We start from the raw sequence: 24,477 nt of genomic DNA, 5'->3' as shown, positions 1-24,477 counted from the left end.
CTCCCTGTTCCAGCGGGCAGCGGAAGTAGTAGCTCCTCTTGAATCCGACAACATGACGGCGTGGTGTCGGTGGTGGTGGAGAAATCCGGCGGAGCTTCGCTTAAGCGTGCGGGATGTGGTGGAGGAGAGAGACCGCTAGGGTTTGGGGAGAGAGAGGGGTTGGGCGCCGGCCCTCTAAGGGGTGCAGCCAAGGCTGAGGCTTGAAGTGGTCAGCCCCCTCTCCTATGCCCCTCATTATATAGGTGGAAGCACCAAGAGTTCTAGTCCAAGTCTTCGAATAAGACCCCAACACTAAAACCTCCCATATGTTGGAAACCTACTCAAGGAGGGAGTCCTACCCAAGGTGGGACTCCCACCTTTCCTTGAGGTGGGTTGGCCGGCCACCCTAGGGGAGTCCACCTTGGACTCCCTCCCTTTTAGGGTTGGCTGGTCATGCAAGGTGGAGTCCCTCCGGGACTCTACTTTCCATGGTGATTTCTTCCGGACTTTTCTAGAACCTTCTAGAACCTGCCATAAATGCACCGGATCATTTCCAAACTTGGAATATGACTTCCTATATATGAATCTTATTCTCCGGACCATTCCGGAACTCCTCGTGATGTCCGGGATCTCATCCGGGACTCCGAACAAATATTCGAACTCCATTCCATATTCAAGTTCTACCATTTCAACATCCAACTTTAAGTGTGTCACCCTACGGTTCGTGAACTATGCGGACATGGTTGAGTACTCACTCCAACCAATAACCAATAGCGGGATCTGGAGATCCATAATGGCTCCCACATATTCAACAATGACTTTAGTGATCGAATGAACCATTCACATACGATACCAATTCCCTTTGTCACGCGATATTTTACTTGTCCGAGGTTTGATCTTCGGTATCACTCTATACCTTGTTCATCCTCGTCTCCCGACAAGTACTCTTTACTCGTACCGTGGTATGTGGTCTCTTATGAACTTATTCATATGCTTGCAAGACATTAGACGACATTCCACCGAGAGGGCCCGGAGTATATCTATCCGTCATCGGGATGGACAAATCCCACTTGTTGATCCATATGCCTCAACTCATACTTTCCGGATACTTAATCCCACCTTTATAACCACCCATTTACGCGGTGGCGTTTGATGTAATCAAAGTACCTTTCCGGTATAAGTGATTTACATGATCTCATGGTCATAAGGACTAGGTAACTATGTATCGAAAGCTTATAGCAAATAACTTAATGACGAGATCTTATGCTACGCTTAATTGGGTGTGTCCATTACATCATTCATACAATGATATAACCTTGTTATTAATAACATCCAATGTTCATGATTATGAAACTAATCATCCATTAATCAACAAGCTAGTTAAGAGGCATACTAGGGACTCTTTGTTTGTCTACATATCACACATGTACTAATGTTTCGGTTAATACAATTATAGCATGATATATAAACATTTATCATAAACATAAAGATATAAATAATAACCACTTTATTATTGCCTCTAGGGCATATCTCCTTCGAGTCTCCCACTTGTACTAGAGTCAATAATCTAGTTTACATTTGTAAAGATATAACACCTTGGCCTTATGGTGCTTTATCATGTATTGCTCACGGGAGAGGTTTTTAGTCAACGGATCTGACACGCTCAGAAACGTATGTATTTTGTAATTCATTCGCATCACTCATTTCCAAATGAGTCGGCATTAAATATGTTTTGGTCTTTTGGTGGAACCTTAATTCCGCGGTCTGAAATATGTCACTAATATTGTCACACACAATATAGCTTCAAAGTTCTGACATTATCGGAACTACACCAAGTTCTCAAAGAACCTTTTGACTTAACATCCTTTGTCATTGTCAAAACAATGACATACTCTGCCTTCTTTCGTAGAATCCGTCACAATATTTAGAACTCTTCTAAATCTAGCATAGACATCTTCTATCTCATTGTGCTACCTTTTTAAACAACACTTAGCCTATTGAGATTGAAATTTATTTTATATGTGACCAAACTAATATCGGTGCAACACATTACATCGATTTGTTTGTCATTACACCATATAAAATTATATATATATATATCCTTGGATCTTCTAAAGTACTCAAGGATATTCCTACTGTTTGTCCAATAATCATCACATGAATTATTCTGGTATATGCTCCTAACTCTTTAGAGCACAGGACATCTGATTTTGTACATATTCTTCATGATCTAAAATCACTCATGTGTTTTTACTCATCGAGTGTCAAATACACTCAAGTCTTGTTAAACCTTCACATGAAAAGAACACTTTCTATATATTGAACTACTTCAATATCCATTCTATGTACTTTAACTTAAACTTATTATGTGTTTCAATCTATCTTCATAGATCTTGACACTAAATATGTTTCAGTTTCATATTCTTTCATTGAAGTTGATTTTCAATGAAATCTTTTAATCAAGTATATAATTACATCATTTACAACCAACTATATGTCATCTACATAAAGTATTATAAATATGTCTCAGCGCTCCCACTTAATTTCTTGCAAATGCAAGCCTCTTCATCGTTTCTGATGAAATCAAAAACTCTTTGACTATTTCATCTGGTGAAGATTCCAACTCCTCGATACTCACTCCATCCAATTGAAGTTTGTATACCTATCTAGTATTCCACGGACTAGCAAAACTCTTGGTTGTATCTTGTATACACTTTTAATACACTCTTCTGATAAGAAATGTATTTTGTCATCCTACTAGCATATCTCATAAAATAAATATGTAGTGATTACTAGAATAATCCACATAGACTATAAGTATTACTACAGAAGATCTAATCTTATCGTAGTTAACTCTTTGAACTTTGTCGTAAACAACTTTTCGACAAGTCGAGCTTCTTTCAAGGATATTTCATCCAAGTCCATCAATTTTATAGATCCATTTACTTTCAAAAAGTATTCATCTATCTTGGATTTCATGGTGTATAGCCATTTTACCGGAGTCAGGGCCCATCATAACTTCTTTGTTTGTAGTTGGTTTATCATTGTTCACAATCAATCCTTTGTCCACAAATCATTTATTTGATCACAAAGTTAACCATACCTACAAGGTTCAATATGTATTTTGATCTCCATGGCTAAAACACTTTGTAGTCATGGGAGCCATGATCGCCGTGGTCGCTTCCGGAACCAATTTCCGATGTTGCGCTACTCTGATCATTATGCTCAGGTTCATAAACCTTATCAAATTATATTGTCCTCCCACTCAAATACTTTACTAGAAACAATTTCTCGGAAATAAGAAACATTGACAAACACTTTTGTCTTTGTCTCGTGGGAAGAATTCCCAATCAAATCTCTGGGATAACCAACAAAGACATTCATCCGATTTTGGTTGTAAACTTATTTACTTAAGCTATGCATACCAAAATTTAAGAAAAGACTATCAGGGTTCATACCCATGCCATAACTCGTATGGTGTCATTTCAACAGATCATGATGATGCTCTATTCAGTGTAAAAGCGGTAGTCACTAAAGCATAATCCACAAAAATATAATGGCGTCAATATATTATCTCATCATTGATCCAACAAGGTTTGGATACATCTCTTGGATACTTCATCATCACATTATGGCCATATCACATCACCAAACCCTGCAAAAACAAGTTAGACGTCTCTAATTTGGTTTACATATTTTACGTGGTTTAGGGTTTTCGAGAGAGATCTAATCTACCTACGAACATGAACCACAACGTTGATACTAATGTTTTCAATAGAAGAGTAAATTGAATCTTCACTATAGTAGGAGAGACGGACACCCGCAAAGCCTCTTATGCAATACTAGTTGCATGTCGAACGAGGAACAAGTCTCATGAACGCGGTCATGTAAAGTTAGTCCGAGCCGCTTCATCCCACTATGCCATGAAGATGCAAAGTACTCAAACTAAAGATAACAAGAGCATCAATGCCCACAAAACTATTGTGTTCTACTCGTGCAACCATCTATGCATAGACACGGCTCTGATACCACTGTAGGATAACGTTGCATAGAAAACAAAAATTTTCCTACCGCGAACACGCAATCCAAGCCAAGATGCAATCTAGAAAACGGTAGCAACGAGGGGGTATCGAGTCTCACCCTTGAAGAGATTCCAAAGCCTACAAGATGAGGCTCTTGTTGCTGCGGTAGACGTTCACTTGCCGCTTGCAAAAGCGCGTAGAAGATCTTGATCACGATCGCTTCCGGCGCCACGAACGGGTAGCACCTCCGTACTCGGTCACACGTTCGGTTGTTGATGAAGACGACGTCCACCTCCCCGTTCCAGCGGGCAGCGGAAGTAGTAGCTCCTCTTGAATCCGACAACATGACGGCGTGGTGTCGGTGGTGGTGGAGAAATCCGGTGGAGCTTCGCTTAAGCGTGCGGGATGTGGTGGAGGAGAGAGACCGCTAGGGTTTGGGGAGAGAGAGGGGTTGGGCGCCGGCCCTCTAAGGGGTGCGGCCAAGGCTGAGGCTTGAAGTGGTCAGCCCCTCTCCTATGCCCCTCATTATATAGGTGGAAGCACCAAGAGTTCTAGTCCAAGTCTTCGAATAAGACCCCAACACTAAAACCTCCCATATGTTGGAAACCTACTCAAGGAGGGAGTCCTACCCAAGGTGGGACTCCCACCTTTCCTTGAGGTGGGTTGGCCGGCCACCCTAGGGAGTCCACCTTGGACTCCCTCCCTTTTAGGGTTGGCTGGTCATGCAAGGTGGAGTCCCTCCGGGACTCTACTTTCCATGGTGATTTCTTCCGGACTTTTCTAGAACCTTCTAGAACACTGCCATAAATGCACCGGATCATTTCCAAACTTGGAATATGACTTCCTATATATGAATCTTATTCTCCGGACCATTCGGAACTCCTCGTGATGTCCGGGATCTCATCCGGGACTCCGAATAAATATTCGAACTCCATTCCATATTCAAGTTCTACCATTTCAACATCCAACTTTAAGTGTGTCACCCTACGGTTCGTGAACTATGCGGACATGGTTGAGTACTCACTCCAACCAATAACCAATAGCGGGATCTGGAGATCCATAATGGCTCCCACATATTCAACAATGACTTTAGTGATCGAATGAACCATTCACATACGATACCAATTCCCTTTGTCACGCGATATTTTACTTGTCCGAGGTTTGATCTTCGGTATCACTCTATACCTTGTTCATCCTCGTCTCCTGACAAGTACTCTTTACTCGTACCGTGGTATGTGGTCTCTTATGAACTTATTCATATGCTTGCAAGACATTAGACGACATTCCACCGAGAGGGCCCAGAGTATATCACACATGTCACACCGAGAGGCATACTAGGGACTCTTTGTTTGTCTACATATCACACATGTACTAATGTTTCAGTTAATACAATTATAGCATGATATATAAACATTTATCATAAACATAAAGATATAAATAATAACCACTTTATTATTGCCTCTAGGGCATATCTCCTTCGACGAGCACCTCCGTACTCGGTCACACGTTCGGTTGTTGATGAAGACGACGTCCACCTCCCCGTTCCGGCGGGCAGCGGAAGTAGTAGCTCCTCTTGAATCCGACAGACACGACGGCGTGGTGTCGGTGGTGGTGGAGAAGTCCGGCGGAGCTTCGCTAAGCGTGCGGGAAGTGGAGGAGCGGGGCAGCTAGGGTTTGGGGAGAGGGGGGCGCCGGCCACTATGGGGTGCGGCCACCTTGGTGGTTCTTGGGTGGTCGGCCCCCTCCCCTTGGCCCCTCATTATATAGGTGGAACCCCAAGTGTTGGTCTCCAAGTCTTCGAATAAGACCCGAACCAAAAACCTTCCAAAGGGAGGGAAAACCTAGCCAAGCTAGGACTCCCACCAAAGGTGGGAGTTCCACCTCCCATATGGGGGGTGGCCGGCCCCCTAAGGGGAGTCCACTTGGGACTCCTCCCCCACTAGGGTTGGCCGGCCATGGAGGTGGAGTCCCATGTGGACTCCACCTTCCTTGGTGGTTTCTTCCGGACTTTTCTAGAACCTTCTAGAACCTTCCATAGAACCTTCCGCGACATTTTAATTCACATAAAATGACATCCTATATATGAATCTTATTCTCCGGACCATTCCGGAACTCCTCGTGATGTCCGGGATCTTATCCGGGACTCCGAACAAATATTCGAACTCCATTCCATATTCAAGTACTACCATTTCAACATCCAACTTTAAGTGTGTCACCCTACGGTTCGTGAACTATGCGGACATGGTTTGAGTACTCACTCCGACCAATAACCAATAGCGGGATCCGGAGATCCATAATGGCTCCCACATATTCAACGATGACTTTAGTGATCGAATGAACCATTCACATACAATACCAATTCCCTTTGTCTCGCGATATTTTACTTGTCCGAGGTTTGATCTTCGGTATCACACTATACCTTGTTCAACCTCGTCTCCGACAAGTACTCTTTACTCGTACCGTGGTATGTGGTCTCTTATGAACTTATTCATATGCTTGCAAGACATTAGACGACATTCCACCGAGAGGGCCCGAGTATATCTATCCGTCATCGGGATGGACAAATCCCATCGTTGATCCATATGCCTCAACTCATACTTTCCGGATACTTAATCCCACCTTTATAACCACCCATTTACGCGGTGGCGTTTGGTGTAATCAAAGTACCTTTCCGGTATAAGTGATTTACATGATCTCATGGTCATAAGGACTAGGTAACTATGTATTGAAAGCTTATAGCAAATAACTTAATGACGAGATCTTATGCTACGCTTAATTGGGTGTGTCCATTACATCATTCATATAATGATATAACCTTGTTATTAATAACATCCAATGTTCATGATTATGAAACTAATCATCCATTAATCAACAAGCTAGTTAAGAGGCATACTAGGGACTCTTTGTTGTTTACATATCACACATGTATCAATGTTTCGGTTAATACAATTATAGCATGGTATATAAACATTTATCATGAACATAAAGATATATAATAACCACTTTTATTATTGCCTCTTGGGCATATCTCCAACAGTATCCCACTTGCACTAGAGTCAATAATCTAGATTACATTGTAAGGAACCTAACACCCATGGAATTCTGGTGTTGGTCATGCTTTGCCCTAGGGAGAGCTTTAGTCAACGGATCTGCTACATTCGGATCAGTGTGTACTTTGCAAATCTTTACTTCTCCATCTTCGATGTACTCGCGAATCGAGTGGTAACGCAGCTTGATATGCTTCAGCCTCTTGTGTGACCTTGGTTCTTGTGCATTGGAGATGGCACCCATGTTGTCACAATATATGACTAGTGGGTCCAATGCACTAGGAACCACACCGAGCTCTACAATGAACCTCTTCATCCATACCGCTTCTGATGAAGCCTCTGAAGCCGCTATGTACTCCGATTCTGTTGAAGACTTTGCCACCGTGCACTGCTTCGAGCTTGCCCAGCTTACTTTGCAGCACCATTCAATATAAACACGTACCCGGACCGTGACTTAGAGTCATCGGGATCAGGATCGATGTTCCAACTTGCATCGGTGTAACTTGTTACAACGAGCTCTTGGTCACCTCCATAACAAAGAAACATATCCTTAGTTCTTTTCAAGTACTTCGGGATATTCTTGACCGCTGTCCGGTGTTCCATTCCTGGATCACTTTGATATCTGCTAGTCAAACTAACGAGCATGCGCTATATCCGGTCTTGTACATAGCATGGCATACATAATAGAGCCTCATCTGCCGAAGCATAGGGGATCTGATTCATCCTTTCTCTTTCTTCTGCCGTAGCCGGTCCTTGAGTCTTACTCAAGACCTTGCCCAGTAACATAGGTAAAAACCCTTTCTTACTTTCGTCCATTCTAAACTTCTTTAGAATCTTGTCCGAGTATGTACTCTGCGATAGCCCTATTAGGCGTCTTGATCTATCTCTATAAATCTTGATGCCTAATATATATGATGCTTCACCAAGGTCTTTCATTGAAAAACTGTTATTCAAATAACCTTTTACACTTGCTTAATAGTTCTATATCATTCCCAATCAATAATATGTCATCTACATATAATATCGGGAATGCTACGGAGCTCCCACTCACTTTCTTGTAAATACAGAGCCTCTCCATGACACTGTATAAACCCGAAGTCTTTGATCACCTTATCAAAGCGTTGGTTCCAACTTCTTGATGCTTGCTTCAGTCCATAGATTGAACGCTGAAGTTTGCATACTTTGTCAGCATTTTTAGGATCGACAAAACCCTTGGGTTGTACCATATACAACTCTTCCTCAATGTCTCCATTAAGGAACGCCGTTTTGACATCCATCCGCCAAATCTCATAATCGAAAAATGCAGCTATTGCTAACAAAATCCTCACAGATTTTAGCTTCGCTACGGGTGAGAAAGTCTCATCGTAGTCAACTCCTTGAATTTGTCGGAAACCCTTTGCGACAAGTCGAGCTTTATAGACGAGTAATATTACCATCAGCATCTGTTTTTCTTTTGAAGATCCATTTATTCTCGACGACCTTTCGGCTATCGGGTAAGTCTACCAAAGTCCATACTTTGTTATCATACATGGATCCCATTTCGGATTTCATGGCTTCTTGCCATTTGTTGGAATACGGGCTCATCATCGCTTCTTCATACGTCGCAGGGTCCTCATCATTGTTATCCACAATCATGACATTTAGACAAGGATCATACCAATCAGGAGTGGCACGTTCCCTTGTCGATCTGCGAGGTTCGATAGTTTCCTCGTTCGAAGTTTCATGATCATTATCATTAGCTTCCTCTCGTTGCCGGTGTAGGCGGTACGGTACAACTTCCGGTCATTGCGCTACTCGATCAACGAGTATAGATTCATCAATCTCATCGAGTTCTACTTTTCTTCCAGTCACTTCTTTAGAGAGAAATTCTTTCTCAAGAAAGGTTCCATTCTTAGCAACAAAGATTTTGCCTTCGGATCTGTGATAGAAAGTGTACCCTATAGTTTCCTTAGGGTATCCTATGAAGACGCATTTCTCCGCTTTGGGTTCTAGCTTGTCCGGTTGTAACTTTTTTACATAGGCTTCGCAACCCCAAATTTTAAGGAACGACAGCTTAGGTTTCTTATTAAACCATAATTCATACGGTGTCGTTTCTACGGATTTTGATGGTGCTCTATTTAAAGTGAATGCGGCTGTCTCTAATGCATAACTCCAAAATGATAACGGCAAATCGGTAAGAGACATCATAGAACGAACCATATCTAAGAGAGTTCGATTACGACGTTCGGACACACCGTTTCGTTGTGGTGTTCCCGGCGGTGTCAATTGTGAAAGTATTCCGCATTTCTTTAAATGCATGCCAAACTCATAACTCAGATATTCACCTCCACGATCGGATCGTAGAAATTTGATCTTCTTGTTACGTTGATTTTCTACTTCACTTTGGAATTCCTTAAACTTCTCGAAAGTTTCGGATTTATGTTTCATGAAATAGATATACCCATATCTACTCAGATCATCTGTGAAGGTTAGAACATAACGATAACCACCGCGCGATGCTACACTCATTGGTCCGCACACATCCGTATGTATGATTTCCAATAAGTCAGTAGCTCGCTCCATCATTCCAGAAAATGGAGTCTTAGTCATTTTTCCCATTAGACATGCTTCGCATCTATCAAGTGACTCAAAATCAAGTGATTCAAGTAATCCATCAGTATGGAGTTTCTTCATGCGTTTCACTCCAATATGACCAAGACGACAGTGCCACATATAAGTAGAATTATCATTCAATTTAATTCGCTTAGCATCAATGTTATGTATATGCGTATCACTACTATCGAGATCTAATAGAAATAAGCCATTCTTTTCAGGTGCTCGACCATAAAAGATATTATTCATAAAAATAGAACAACCATTTTTCTCAGATTTGAATGAATAACCGTCTTGCATTAAACAAGATCCAGATATAATGTTCATGCTCAACGCAGGTACATAATAACAATTATTTAGGCTTAAAACTAATCCCGAAGGTAGATGTAGAGGAAGTGTGCCGACTGCGATCACATTGACCTTGGATCCGTTTCCAACGCGCATCATCACTTCATCTTTCAGCAGTTGTCGTTTATTCTTTAGTTCCTGTTTCGAGTTACAAATATGAGCAACCGAACCAGTATCAAATACCCAGGTACTAGAACGAGAACCAGTGAAATGAACATCTATAACATGTATATCAGATATACCTTCTTTCTTCTTCTTGACAAGGCCGCTCTTCGGATCCGCCAAATACTTGGAGCAATTACGCTTCCGGTGTCCCTTCTCCTTGCGATAATAGCACTCAGCATTAGGCTTAGGGCCGTTCTTAGGTTTCATAGGAGGCGTGGCAGCTTTCTTGCCACCCTTCTTGAATTTTCCCTTAGACTTGCCCTGTTTCTTGAAACTGGTGGTCTTGTTGACCATCAACACTTGGTGCTCTTTCTTGATCTCAATCTCGGCAGCTTTTAGCATGCCAAAGAGTTCGGGTAACTCCTTGTTCATGTTCTCGCATATTGTAGTTCATCACAAAGTTCTTGTAACTTGGTGGCAGTGATTGAAGGACACGATTAATCCCCAGTCTGTTAGGAATCACTATTCCCAAGTCAATGAGTTTCTTCGCATGCCCGGTCATGGCGAGCATGTGCTCACTAATGGAGCTGCCTTCTTCCATCATACAGCTGAAGAAATGTTTCGATGCTTCATAGCATTCCACGGCCGCATGAGTCTCAAAAATATCTTTCAGCTCATTCATCAACTCATGAGGATCGTGGTGCTCAAAACGTTTTTGAAGATCGGATTCCAGACTGCACAGGATGGCACACTGAACTTGAGAGTACCGAGTTTTCCGAGTCTCGTAAACAGCTTTTACTTCATCGGTTTCGGTTTCGCGGGAGGGTCACCTAGCGGTGCATCAAGCACATATTGCAGATTTCCGCCGGAGAGGAAGATCCTCACATGACGGAACCGGTCGGTGAAGTTGCTACCGTTGCTCTTAAGCTTTTCTTTCTCTAGGAAGCTGATTAAAATTGATAGGGGACGCCATCTCTACAACATATATTTGCAATAGTTTAGACTAAGTTTATGACAAATTGAGTTCAAATTTTAATTCAACATAATTAAAATTCTAGGTGAACTCCCACTCAAAACAATATCCCTCGCATTGTCTTAGTGATCACACGAACCAAATCTATCACACCTAAACCCGATCATCACGAGAAAAGGTGTGATTTCAATGGCGAACACTCAAAGTGTTCATCATATCAATCATATGATTCATGCTCTACCTTTCGGTATCATGTGTTCCGAGACCATGTACCGTACATGCTAGGCTCGTCAAGGCCACCTTAGTATCCGCATGTGCAAAGCTGTCTTGCACCCGTTGTATGTACTTATTGAATCTATCACACCCGATCATCACGAGATGCTTCGAAACGACAAGACTTGATAACGGTGCTACTAAGGATGAACACTTTATTATCTTGAGATTTTAGTGAGGGATCATCTTATAATGCTACCGTCGCGATCTAAGCAAAATAAGATGCATAAAAGGATTAACATCACATGCAGTTCATATGTGATATGATATGGCCCTTTTGTCTTTGCGCCTTTGATCTTCATCTCCAAAGCACGGTCATGATCTCCATCATCTTCGGGCATGATCTCCATCATCGTCGGCGTAGCGTCAAGGTCAATGGCGCCGTCTCCATGATTGTCCTCCATGTAGCAACTATTACAACTACTTTGAAATACTACTCAACATGAAATATAAAGACAACCATAAGGCTCTCGCCGGTTGCCACAATACAATAATGATCATCTCATACATATTCATCATCACATTATGGCCATATCACATCACCAAACCACTGCAAAAACAAGTTAGACGCTCTCTAATTTGGTTTGCATATTTTACGTGGTTTAGGGTTTTCGATATAGATCTAATCTACCTACGAACATGAACCACAACGTTGATACTAATGTTGTCAATAGAAGAGTAAATTGAATCTTTACTATAGTAGGAGAGACGAGACACCCGCAAAGCCTCTTATGCAATACAAGTTGCATGTCGAACGAGGAACAAGTCTCATGAACGCGGTCATGTAAAGTTAGTCCGAGCCGCTTCATCCCACTATGCCATAAAGATGCAAAGTACTCAACTAAAGATAACAAGAGCATCAACGCCCACAAAACCATTGTGTTCTACTCGTGCAACCATCTATGCATAGACACGGCTGCGATACCACTTGTAGGATAACGTTGCATAGAAAACAAAAATTTTCCTACCGCGAACACGCAATCCAAGCCAAGATGCAATCTAGAAGACGGTAGCAACGAGGGGGTATCGAGTCTCACCCTTGAAGAGATTCCAAAGCCTACAAGATGAGGCTCTTGTTGCTGCGGTAAACGTTCACTTGCCGCTTGCAAAAGCGCGTAGAAGATCTTGATCACGATCGGTTCCGGCGCCACGAACGGGCAACACCTCCGTACTCGGTCACACGTTCGGTTGTTGATGAAGACGACGTCCACCTCCCCGTTCCGGCGGGCAGCGGAAGTAGTAGCTCCTCTTGAATCCGACAGCACGACGGCGTGGTGTCGGTGGTGGTGGAGAAGTCCGGCGGAGCTTCGCTAAGCGTGCGGGAAGTGGAGGAGCGGGGCGGCTAGGGTTTGGGGAGAGGGGGGCGCCGACCACTATGGGGTGCGGCCACCTTGGTGGTTCTTGGGTGGTCGGCCCCCTCCCCTTGGCCCCTCATTATATAGGTGGAACCCCAAGTGTTGGTCTCCAAGTCTTCGAATAAGACCCGAACCAAAAACCTTCCAAAGGGAGGGAAAACCTAGCCAAGCTAGGACTCCCACCAAAGGTGGGAGTTCCACCTCCCATATGGGGGGGTGGCCGGCCCCCTAAGGGGGAGTCCACTTGGGACTCCTCCCCCACTAGGGTTGGCCGGCCATGGAGGTGGAGTCCCATGTGGACTCCACCTTCCTTGGTGGGTTCTTCCGGACTTTTCTAGAACCTTCTAGAACCTTCCGCGACATTTTAATTCACATAAAATGACATCCTATATATGAATCTTATTCTCCGGACCATTCCGGAACTCCTCGTGATGTCCGGGATCTTATCCGGGACTCCGAACAAATATTCGAACTCCATTCCATATTCAAGTACTACCATTTCAACATCCAACTTTAAGTGTGTCACCCTACGGTTCGTGAACTATGCGGACATGGTTTGAGTACTCACTCCGACCAATAACCAATAGCGGGATGCGGAGATCCATAATGGCTCCCACATATTCAACGATGACTTTAGTGATCGAATGAACCATTCACATACAATACCAATTCCCTTTGTCTCGCGATATTTTACTTGTCCGAGGTTTGATCTTCGGTATCACACTATACCTTGTTCAACCTCGTCTCCTGACAAGTACTCTTTACTCGTACCATGGTATGTGGTCTCTTATGAACTTATTCATATGCTTGCAAGACATTAGACGATATTCCACCGAGAGGGCCCAGAGTATATCTATCCGTCATCGGGATGGACAAATCCCACTGTTGATCCATATGCCTCAACTCATACTTTCCGGATACTTAATCCTACCTTTATAACCACCCATTTACGCAGTGGCGTTTGGTCTAATCAAAGTACCTTTCCGGTATAAGTGATTTACATGATCTCATGGTCATAAGGACTAGGTAACTATGTATTGAAAGCTTATAGCAAATAACTTAATGACGAGATCTTATGCTACGCTTAATTGGGTGTGTCCATTACATCATTCATATAATGATATAACCTTGTTATTAATAACATCCAATGTTCATGATTATGAAACTAATCATCCATTAATCAACAAGCTAGTTAAGAGGCATACTAGGGACTCTTTGTTGTTTACATATCACACATGTATCAATGTTTCGGTTAATACAATTATAGCATGTTATATAAACATTTATCATAAACATAAAGATATATAATAACCACTTTTATTATTGCCTCTTGGGCATATCTCCAACAATTGCCTCGGTGTTACTATTACTGCTGCTGCTGTTACTATTGCTCTCATATTACTGCTGCTTTCACATCACCCCTGTTACTAGTGCTTTTCCAGGTGCAGCTAAATTGACAACTCAGTTGTTAAGCCTTATAAGTATTCTTTGCTTCCCCTTGTGTCGAATCAATAAATTTGGGTTTTACTTCCCTCGAAGACTGTTGCGATCCCCTATACTTGTGGGTTATCACACCGTCGGTCACGCCGGTCACAAGCATCACCACATCGCCGACCACGAAGACGAAATCACCATGCCGCCACCACCATGGATTATCATCTCTCACTTCTCACATATCATCACCACGTCGCTGTCCATAAATATGGCAATCAATAAATTGAGCAAGAGTACTTCAAACTATACTCACACATAATACTAGCGAGTCATTTATTTATCCGTCTATGTACACCGAAACAAAAACCTATCAACATGAAAGTCATGCGGAATGGTAACTTGAACCTACTCCTCAAAGGAAATTTCAAACGGTTGAGGTTGCGCGATGAATTTGACAAAATTCTCGTAAAACTTCATACACGAAATTGACGATTTACGACTGACGAAACTCGAAACCGATTGTGGGAATTGATTCATATCATTGACATCATCTTTTTAGTGTACAACTTATTTTGATTCGGAGTATGTTTGTGTTGATTTGAAGAGAGGGTGTGTGTAGTGTAAGGAGAGTGAGTTTAAGCAAGAGCACGAGCAGCGGTTGCATCTGTCGAGCCGAAAAGTCACGACAACGGAACATGCCCGCTGAAAACTGCCGATTCAGACGTTTCTCTAGAATCTGTCCTGAGAATGCTTTGAGAACAGGTTGAGCCACAAGAGAGATACCTTCCAGACAACCAGAGAAGGCGTTTTGTTTCTCTACCATGTAAAAAAGACCCGGCCAGACAAATAAACACGCCCTAGGACTTAGTTCAGCCCAACTTTTCTCTACACTGTTTTTCCAAGCAAATGGACCTAGTGTTGGTGGAGAATATTAGTTCTAGCACCATTTTCAGCGATTAAAGAGGGAATGTGATTTTTTGCCGACAACTATTTTCTCTTAAGTGGAGAAATCGTGTGTTTGCATCCCCTCATTTAATCCAAGACAACCTGGCTCTTTTCTTCCACTTGGATCTTTCAATATCAGCAATACCAAGAAGTCTAGCTTTTAAGAAATGCCTCTACAACATCTCAACATCAAATATCTCTCTCTCTTGCGCAAGGTCAAGTTGGAATCTGACTTCATGAGAAATATCTTCCCGTAGATTAGATTCTTTTTGCAATTATTTATAACATGTCTTCAAGGTAGTGGCAGCTCGGGAAAGCCTTGTATGCATCTTTTGGACATGATCACTAGACTGACCATGCTTGCTCCATGCCTTTTTTACTACACCAAAGAACCCATCACAAATAATCCAACAAATCTCAAATATGAATCCATTGCCTTGTCTGCATATTTTAAAAAATCATCGGACAATGATCATAAATGGAGGTGGAGGCTAGGACTAGATGGTACTGAAGGTGAGAAGTCTCCCATTCCTGTGTAACAAGCACTCTATCAATTTTGGTATGCACAATGTTTTCACGTCCATTTTACCAAGTATACCTACTGCCATTAAGTTGTATCTCTCTCAGATTAAGGTAATCAATTGTTCTGCTGAAACGTCCCATCATTCTCAAGTTCAGGTTAGTATTGCTCTTCTCATCTGCACTTTTAATCAGCTTAAAATCACCTAGCAGAACCCATTCAGCTAGCACAAGAGGTTTGATTCTTCTAATCTCCTGTAAGAAGGTGATCTTGTCATGGTCATCTTGCGGTCCATAAACAGCTATCAGTTACCATTTAGCTCCACTGGATTTGTCTAGGACAGTCCCCGTAATGAAATGTTCAAAAGATGTAGCCGGATCATGCAGAATATAGAAATCCTCTAAGATGCAATTAAAATCGCCCCCCCACGGGTTCCCTCGACAGCTTTGAAAATAAAGCTAGAGGGCAAACTTAGCACCAACTCTCTGAACAATGAGGGCGGCCGAGATCTCAACTAACTTGGTTTCCTGGAACACAACCATGTTGCAGTTGTGTTTTGTAGCGAACCTTAATTTGAATGGACTTCCTTCTAGCAGGATTATTGAGACCACGTGGGTTTCAATTTAATAGACTAATATCCATTACATGCGTAGACTCAGGAGCAAACATGGCACAATAGCAGCAAACTGACCAAACCTAGATGCAACCTAAACCGCTCTACTTGTACAAACATACATCAAGCAACCATCTGAAAGAACAACACACATCACTACCACCCCCTTTGGGACAAGGGCAACAGGCACAACCTTGACACAACTGAACTGAAGGGGCTGGATACACTGGGAACGATATGATTCTCTTCCACACCACTGGCCAAGGGGTACCCTTGCGACGGTCGTTGTCACCGGTGGCTTTACGGCACCTCCCTTCTTCCCGGGCTTGGTTGCATCAACAAGCGAGGCAACAACCCTGATGTAATCTTGCGTGAGTTGCTTCTTGTAGATGTCGTTGTATTTCTTCAGGCCATCTTTTGGATTTGTTGCGTCTATCTCGAGGCCATTCTTCATCAACAACACCATCTTCATCTTGTCCAATGTTGAAAGCCCAACCGTTGGCTTAGCTGTCAGGTGAGCGGAGCGCACAAAAGTCTCGGAGTATGTGGAGGATTTGGTGGAGTTTACAGCTCGGGTCGCCGATGAGCAGAGATGTGGCAATATGGGGAGGATATGGCATTGACAAAGTTCTTGGAAGCTACAGGCGCAAAAATCGATGTCGTCAAGGATGTGGAGCGGTCTAGGTCGTGGTGGGGAGGTTGTGAGGACTGGGTTGGAATCCAAAAGAATTAGAACTGGCCGAGAGCCTTGCAACATCGCAAAAGCCTCTCTAGATTGGTCCCTCGTACCTTCGATCCGGATTATATATGGATTGTAGTATGATAAGATTTTTCCCTAGGAGACCTAGGTTCAATCGAACCTTGGGGAAGCACTGCTAAAATGGTGTAAAGGAAATGTCTACAAGACATCCTAGTTGATTTTATTTTATGTTTACCAGACATATCTAGTTTACTTTAAGTGGGTTGTGTTCAATGATGGAAATAGGCCCGGGTTAAGGATTCTCCTGCAGCTATGCACACATATAGAAATGGAGTGCAAATGTGTAGTAAATAAAATAGAGATAAAAGATTTGTGAGCAGCACATCCGTAAATATTCTTGCCCCTAAAGCCAGAGGTGACAAGAGCATCTTGGTCCAACCACTGTTCCCATAGCCGCGAGTAACAACAGTTATTAAGTAAATTAATACAGACCAAAGCATTAAGCTCGTTGATTGTGCCGTTGATCCCAAATGAATCGCTAAAGATGTAATGTTACTTTCCCCTTTCTGGCACTGAGGTTTCGTGGTAGCACGCCGTTCTCCACTCATTCCACCTCTTCCCTTGCTCGATCCGATAGACATGGGTACCCGCAGATCATCGAATCGAGACAAAGACACAAAGATACCAGATTGCAAAACTCATATTCAATCCCTACACGTATTATAAGATTAGATGCACATAAACGTTGCGAGGATTCACCCCAACCCGTAGTCCGTGAGGACTACTAACACATAATATCAAGATCAAGATCAAATATAGAAATCATTGTGGCAAATACTTGGATTGAAATCACAATATTCTTACAATAGTTGCCAATTCTCAATGATATCTCTATTACAATGGTGATGGCTATGGCTATGGATGATATGGGAGAATGAATGGATGAACTATGGTGATGGATCTCCTTCGGTGTGGTGTAGATGGATCTAATGGATGCCGGCTCTGTTTTTGACGAATGACTCTCTTTTTGGCGACGGGTCCTTCACAGAACTTATAGGGTTTGATCTCGGGAATGCTGCGGCGCGTAGTACGGGCGGACAGTACATGTGGGGCTTGCTCGTACCGATGTCCGCTAAAACCTTCTGGAACAGCCTTTTGAAGACTAGTCAACTTTGATGCACTTGTGACGCGGTTCTCTTCAGTAATTGCGGGTCTATTTGCCATTATGGCGTGATTTCCTGCACACCATTCAAAGATATGAGAGATTGCACATCTTTGCAATAATTAGTCATTAGTAACAAATCAAGAGGTAAACTTAGTTAATTTCTTGGCTTAGCTAAAGTTTTAAATGCGAGAAAAAGTGGTGTATTTAATAGCCATCAACTTCCCCAAGCTTAAACTTGATCGTCCTCGAGGAAGAAACAAAGATCCATAAGGAACTTGGCGTTTAAACCAAAATAATGAAAAATTAAACTTACTTAGAAGTGGTATCCTTGTGAGTCTAGAACTTCTTCCGTTCGAATGCTTAGCATAGTTAGAGAAGTGCCAAGAATATAATACAAGCATCGGTACCTCGAGGCAATCACAATAAAGATTTATGAGCATGAATAACTAGTTGTGTAAACAATCACTCTAGCTTATGTAGTTAACTCCGAGTATGCCAAGGAACACTAGGAAGTTTATTATCATCAAAATTAAGTCTGAGCATTCATGTCAAAATAGGTTTAAGCAATGAAGTATGTTATTTACGCCAACATCAATAGATCAACACTATCAAAACACTTACTATCTATTCATTGCTTTTCAATAAAATTCATCTAGTAGTAACGAGTCTATGCCAAGACTTAGAAGTGACACTTTTGGATTCCAATAAAAGTTTCCAATCAAGAGTCATGAATGACCTTTTAGTAATATTTTGCAACACTCAAGGGGCTAATAGTACACACGAGTAGCTGCCTACCCATGTCTTCAACTCAATAGCTGAAATTGGGATTTATACCTCAAATCATTCATAAGCCAACAGAGTTGTTAGCATCCCAAGAGTGTGCAATACAGTTTGTAGACAAGATTTAAGAATTATCATAATTAATCACAACGTTACAACTTCGCATGCATCTCAGCTACCACTAAACTTCAGTTTAATCAAACAACTCCTATCAAGAGTGCTATCAAGTCTATCATTATATCTATGGAGTTAAGTATCTCCAAAGTTAAACCCTTAAGACAATCGGTCATCATAAAAGTCATACTTTTAGATTTTTTCTTGTTGTACTTGTTTGGCAATATTATTTCCAAGTCAAAACTCGGTTAACTAAATGAACAAGAGTTAGATCTTTCACAATTAATTAATCACACTAATAAAACTCTTGGTGACTTCATATTTATCTTCCTTATGATGTGTTCCTTCAAAACTCTTAGTAGATTTCTCTCATTAATAATATCAAAGCAAAGAGGCAAATGTATACCCGTTTTTTCATGAACAAGGATAAAAGGAAAAATCTGTTTGTAATTTTGCGAATTTGTGGTTGCGAGGGAAAAATAAAGAGATTGGCAAAAAATTAAGGAAATAAAAACAAATAAAAGTGAAAAAACGAACTAAAAACAGAAAGCAAATAAAAAAGCAAAGTGTTGGAACAAAGCAACACAAGTGTTTCAAATTTCCTTCAAAGTGCTAGAGTACAACCTTATTGAATACAAATAAAAATGCTTGAGGAAGACATCCCCAATCTTAGGCTTTTGGAAGCCCTCTTGTTGAGCTCATTGTGGCGGTGGAGGATAGTTCCCAAAGTTCCATTCGCTGCTGCAATGAGTGAACTGGGAAGCGAGATTATTGGTGGAGTCCCGAAGGTTGATGGTGAGGTTGCTCATGTTCTCAATGCTTCCTTCGAGCGCGTATATGTCTTGGTAGGTGGTGAAGTCATGGAGTGGCTGCTCCTCATGTTCAGGTCCTGCATGTTCTTGTTCAACTTTCTCTTCTCCTTGGGGTTCATTTTGTTTTTCTGGTAGACTTGCCTCAACATGCGCATCATAATGCAAACGCCTATCCTCCATAGAGAATAGACCATTAGGAAAAGGGCCAGCGATCAAGTGATCAGCTCCCGGTATGTTCAAGTAATATCTATCATTTATTTTTCTAACCATACCACATGCATTTAGAGTAGTAAAAACAAGGGGGCGAGGGACTTCCAATGCTCATACATTACTCACATCGATGTTAATTCCTCTTGCAAAGATGGTGATGACTCCCCCTCCACATATGGGGCCTCGAGCTTCAAGTGTTTGGTGGTTCAGGTAGATGATAAGAAGGGCGCCCAAATTTGGATGGATGTTGCTATTTGGAAACACAAACTTTGTGAGGATCATCATGTCATGTTCATTGATTCTTGTGAAATCACCACGTGCCTACAAGGTGTTAGGAATAACATAATACAAAGAGCAAATAGAAGGGCACTCAATATAAATTCCCATGAGGGAGTGTGTTAGATACTTTCATCCTACTAATTAAAATAATTGAGAGGAGACAGATTTGAAGTGAAGCAAGCGAAACGGTTGGCGGAGGTGCTATTATCAATGGCAAAGTAGTGGCACCACTCATCTAGAGCTCGCTCATACTCACGGTTCATCAAACAGAATGATATCTGGTTGATTCCGCATTAATTTTCCTCCGAGTTGTGATACATTCCCACAATATGCTTCAAGGTACTAAGGAACTCGAGTGTCAAGCGCTGATAGGTGGTAGCCTCCTGAAAAACAAAGTGAAGCAAACCAACATTGTTGCAAAGAGTATTGAAATCATGGCGTAAGCCTAGTTGGTTCAGAATATCGGGGCATGCCCATTTTGTTGACTTGATCTCGTGGTTCTTAGGGCGGTTGAAATGGTTGAGTAGGCGTTGGTCATGGGACTCGCAAAAGTTACTGGTTCCTTACCGAAATTTGGAGTTTCGCCATCGAGGCGGTACGGCCGGATGGTGCGGTCTAGTCTGCCCGAACCGATGGTCGCTAAAGTTACCGATGGTTTTGGCGAAACCTCCAACTTTTGTTCTTTGGAGCTGCAGATGTGGTACGGGCGCATGGTACGGGCGCATCCCACCATACCAATGGTCGCTAAAGTTACTGGAACTTGCAAACTCATAAATTTCCATGCATTTTTCACATAATATCAAGAATGCTCAACCGTTAGTATATAGAATCGAAAGGCATTGTTTCTTATTTTCTTCTCCTCTTTTCCAAAGGATCTCATGAACACTCTTGATTAGAAACAAAAACAAACAAAGTAAAGCATGAAACTAAGCAAGAACTAGATAGAAAAACTTACTAAACATGGGTTGCCTCCCATGAAGCACTTCTAGTTAAGGTCAATTAGCTTGACCAAGATGGTGATCACTTAGATGTTGAAAATGGAAGACCCACTCCAAAGTAAATAGCTTTTAAAGTGATTATACCATTATCATCATGTTTGGCCTTCTTCTTTCTAGGACAGTGTACTACGAATGGGTCTTTGGATGGTAGTCCAATTCTCACATTCCCTTCATGCAAATTGATTAGAGCTTTTATTGTTCGAAGAAATGGCCTTCCTAAGATTATAGCAGCTATAGGATCTTCAATCATGTCTACAATAGAAAGATCAATAAGAGCATCACATCCTTTAATTTCTACTACAATATTATCTTTTATTCCTACAGCTTGTCTATAGGTTGAATCAGCTAAGTGAAGTCTTAGCTTAGTAGTTTTGAATGGCCCCATTCTCAACTTATCAAATAAGATTTTTGGAATTGTGGAGACGCTTGCACCAAGATCACAAAGTGAAGCCACCTCATTTGTTCCAATGTGAATCTTAATAGTGGGCTCAAATATATCATCAACCTTAGCTGTGAGTTTTTCAGCCAACCTCTTATATTGTTGTTCTAAATCACAAACTTTGCATGCTACTTCATGAATAAATTGACGGTACATGACACAATTACCTTCATTGACTCCGGGGTGCTTTACCCGTGATCCTCTTTATTAGATCTTATACGGAGTACTCTAGTGTTGAATCACTAGTATAGTCCAGTTCTTTAGGTGCTTCTCCTTCTCTTTCGATCCTCATCATCTTGAGGTCTTCAACGAGGTTTTATTTCTGGCTTACCTGTAAATTTTGCAAGTATTATAGTTTGGCTTTCATATATCTTCCCCAATTGTGCCTCAACGGTCATTGTCCTTTGTTGTAGAACTTGAACATCGTTCTTAAGAGAAACAATTTGATTAGATAAATTCTCTAACATAGTTCTATGATTTTCAGTAAACTTTGTAAGGGTGCTATTCTGTTTAGTTTGAGCATGCATAGAACTTTTAAAAGTGTTTTCAATAGAAACATTACCATTGTTTGCTCCACTACCATTAGTGTAATTATTATTTGGAACTCCTGCAGTATTATTATATTGTTTTGGAAAATAAGAGCCATACTTTTGACTCTTCCATGCAGGGTTATAAGGATTTCTTGCTATGAAGTCTACTTCCTCAACATTAGAGTTGGTGATGGCATTAACTTGGGTACTTTCCTTACCCTTTAGAATATTTAAAAGCTCATCTACCTTTGAAGTAAGATCTTGTTAGCTTTGGTAATTGAATTCACCTTTCTTGAGGAGGACCTTTCTACATGCCATTGGGCATGGTTGCTCTACATATCATCTAGAAGTCTCCTTGCCAGTTCAACTGGCTTGCACATGAATTTTCCTCCAGCTGCAGTATCAAGCATAGAATTTGATATTGGGTTAAGGGCATTATAAAATAAGTGCAAAATTAACCAATCCTCCATTCCATGACTTGGAAAATTCATGGTGCCTTCTTTTATTCTTTCACATGCAAGCGCTAGTGGTGCGCGGTCTTTTTGTCTAAAACCTGTAATGTTAGAGCGCAACAGCATAGTCTTTGCTGGTGGGAAAACGTAGTCATGAATATATTAGTACATTCATCCGATGAAGTTATACTGCCTTTAGGCAAAGCTAGCAACCAATCTTTTGCTTTTCTTTTCAGTGAAAAAGGAAACAAACGTAATTTTACCGCATTGGGGTCAACATCTTTTATGCGCATCATATCACATATTTCAATGAATGTATTTAAGCGTATACCTGAGTCCTTAGTGGCCGAGTCTCCAAATTGGTTCTGCTGAACCAAAATCAAAAGTTTAGGGTTCATAGTTCTCCTCTATAACAACGGACTGAGTTATGGGTGCACGAATAAAAATCATCATTGAGGATAGCATATTCTCCAAGCTTCTTTTGTGCCATACTGATTATCTTGGTATTTTCTCATATGATTATAAAAGAACAAGTAACTAATTTTTTGGGTTTTCAATAACGAGAAAAAAATAAACTAATAATAGTAAATAAAAATTGAAAAAATAAAATGAATAACAAGGTCTCTAGTAACCTTACCGGAATAGCGAAATTGCTTCCCCGACAACAACGCCAGAAAAAGGGTTGATACCTTCGATCCGGATTATGGATTGTAGTATGATAAGTTTTTCCCTAGAAAACCTAGGTTTAATTGAACCTTGGGAAGCACTGCTAAATGGTGTGAAGGAAACGTCTACAAGACTAGCTAGTTTATTTTATTTTCTTTTTATCGGACCTTTCTAGTTTACTTTTAAGAGATTTGTATTCAATGATGGAAATAGGCCAGGGTTAAGGTTTTTCCTGCAGCTATGCATACATATATAATTAAAGCGCATATGTGTAACAAATAAAATAGAGATAAAAGATGTGTGAGTAGCACATCCGTAAATACTCTTGCCCTAAAGTCAGAGGTGACAAGAGCCTCTTGGTCCAACCATTATCCTCACAGCCGCGAGCAACAGTAGTTATTAAGCATATAAATACAGACCAAAGCATTAAGCTAGATGACTGTGGCATGATCCCGAATGAATCACTAAACATGTACTGTTACTTTCCCCTTTCTGTCACTGGTGTTTTGCAGTAGCACGCCGTTCTCCACTCATCCCACCTCTTCCTTGATCGATCTGAATGGTATGGGTACTTGCAGATCATCGAAACGAGGCAAAGAGATAAGGATTCAAGATTGTAAAACTCATATTCAATCCTTACACATATAATAAGATTAGATGCACATAAATGCTGCAAGGATCCACCCCAACCCGCATCCTGTGAGGACTACTCACACATAACATCAAGATCAACAACAAAGATACAAATCATTGTGGCAAATACTTAGATTGAAATCACAATATTCTTACAATGCTCGCCAATTCTCAAGGAGATAGCTATTACAATGCTGATGTATATGGCTATGGAGGAGATTGGAGATGGAATGGATGAACTATATATGGTGGTGGATCTCCTTCGGTGTTATGCCGATGAATCTGAGGGATGTCGGCTCTGTTTGGCGATGAATGGCCTTTTGTTTGGCATCGGTCCCTTCACGAAACTTGGCTACCCGTGCCTTCAACACAATAGCTGAAATTGGGATTTATACCTCAAATCGTTCATAAGCCAACTGAGTTGTTAACATCTCAAGAGTGTGCACCTCAATTTGTAGACAAGCTTTATGAATTATCATACTCGATTCACAAT

This window comes from Lolium rigidum, chromosome 7 (assembly GCF_022539505.1).
Source record: "Lolium rigidum isolate FL_2022 chromosome 7, APGP_CSIRO_Lrig_0.1, whole genome shotgun sequence".
Taxonomy (NCBI): Eukaryota; Viridiplantae; Streptophyta; class Magnoliopsida; order Poales; family Poaceae; genus Lolium; species Lolium rigidum.
This window is presented reverse-complemented; position numbering follows the sequence as displayed.